The sequence below is a fragment of the Chiloscyllium plagiosum genome, chromosome 2 (assembly GCF_004010195.1).
Source record: "Chiloscyllium plagiosum isolate BGI_BamShark_2017 chromosome 2, ASM401019v2, whole genome shotgun sequence".
Taxonomy (NCBI): domain Eukaryota; kingdom Metazoa; phylum Chordata; class Chondrichthyes; order Orectolobiformes; family Hemiscylliidae; genus Chiloscyllium; species Chiloscyllium plagiosum.
The window spans coordinates 89,454,831-89,456,865 of NC_057711.1; positions in this window are offsets into that span (position 1 = coordinate 89,454,831).

Consider the following 2,035-nt stretch of genomic DNA (forward strand, 5'->3'; position numbering starts at 1 on the left):
AAATTAAAGAAAGTTATAAAGATCAACCCTTTCTGCATTTCAGAGAGTATTAAGTTGTGGCACAGTTTCATTCACTGGTTTTGGTCAAATTAGTTCTCAATCCAAGCAATTTGACAGTGCCTTTTGACCTCATTAGCCACAGACTAAGAAGTGATGTGCAAATACATACAGTGTGAGTTTGATTGATAGCAGATAAAAAGTTAACAATTTTTAACAATATCCAAGTCCACACTTATAGTGAGACCTTATTTCAGTTAAACACATGCCATAAAATGGACACCCCATGAATTACTAGGTTCCTATATTTATGCTATCAATTCATACCTAATTAACATGTAGCTAAAACAAAGTGCCGAAGAAACTCAGGAGGATTGGCAACATCTGTGGAAAGAAAACTAGTTAATGTTCTGACGAAGGGTCATCAGACTCAAAACACTAACTTTGTTTCTCTCTACACAGACACTGCCAGACCCACTAGGTTTCTTCAGTGCTTTGTTTTTGTTTCAGAATTCCTGCATCCATAGTCCTTTGTTTCATTGCATTCCTTAACAAATATATCTGTCACCTGTTCTCTCGTTCCATTTGGTTTTAGGTATTCTTTCAGATCATATTAGATGACAGTTTCTCTATTTCTTTTTAAATAAATCTAATAACAAAACAAGTAAGATATGCAAAATGACAATATATATTGTCATATTTTGTTCTTTGCACAATAAAGCCCTTTTCCCAGTATGTACAAGTTACTTTTTCTCCCCCTTTATTCATTCACGGAATGAGGGCATTGCTGGCTGGCAACATTAATTGTGCATCCCTGAATGCTCAAAGTCAACCACATTGTTGTGGTTCTGGAGTCACGTGTAGGTCAGACTGGATAAGGATGGCAGTTTCCCTCCCTAAAAGGTAAGTGACCCTAAGTTAGTGAACCAGATGAGTATTTTCCCCAACAATTGAAAATAGATTAATGGTCATCAGTCGACTCTTAATTCCAGTTTTTTTTAATTGAATTCCAATTCCACCATCTGCCATGACGGGATTCAAACCCAGGTCCCCAGAACATTACCTGGGTCTCTGGATTAACAGTCCAGTAAGAATATCACTGGGCCATTGCCTCCCCCATTGCTCCCTTTAGACTTGCTTCTTTTCTTGCAAACTAATCAGCTAACTGTTGCTTTCTTCCACTTTAGTTTGGAAATTTCTCTACTCCAGCATCAGTTTTAAAACACATTTCATTGTGTACAGTATCCCATTATGATTTATTATTAATACTGCACTCCATATGTACTACTGCTAAATCTCTTTTTAGCAAAAATATTGGAAGTAGTTCTGAGAAAAATGCCATATCTACTCAGTTACCAAGACTGAAAGTTTCTGATATTTCTTATCACTCTTCTGATCTCTTTAGTTTCCCAGACTAATGGGCAACATTTATATTCCTTTCAAACAAGAACAGTTGGAAATCCTTCTATGTTCAAGATTCCAACACAGATTTGTATAAAAAGCCTGAATGAAACTAACACGTTTCATATTTTTGGCATGTCTGAATGGATGTAAATTTCAAAATGCCATGCTTGGTTTTTATAATTTTTTTTCAATGCATTGTTTATCTGAACGCAAAAAGAGAAGGGTAATGGTCAGAATTGTGTACAGGTCCCCCATCAGCACCAGACTGTAGGATGGAGTATCAAGAAATAATGTGAGCTTGTCAAAAGGGTACTGTAATTATCAGGCAGAACTTATAGAGCCTGGGGGAAGACAGAGAGAAAAAAAAAAATCAGATGGGAAAAGTAGCTCATTGAATGTTTTCAGAACAGTCTCTTTTCTAGACCTGGTTTGGCCAAGGTGATATAATTACTGATCTCAGAGCAGGAGTGCCCCTGGATAACAGCATGTTATGTACCGTTTGTGAGTGAGTCAGACAGACAGACAAAGAGGGAAGGAAGGAAAGGAAAAAAGGAAAGGAAGGAAAGGAAAGAAAGGAAGGGAAAGGAAGGGAAAGGAAGAAAGGAAAGGAAAGGAAGGGAAAAGAAGGAAAGGA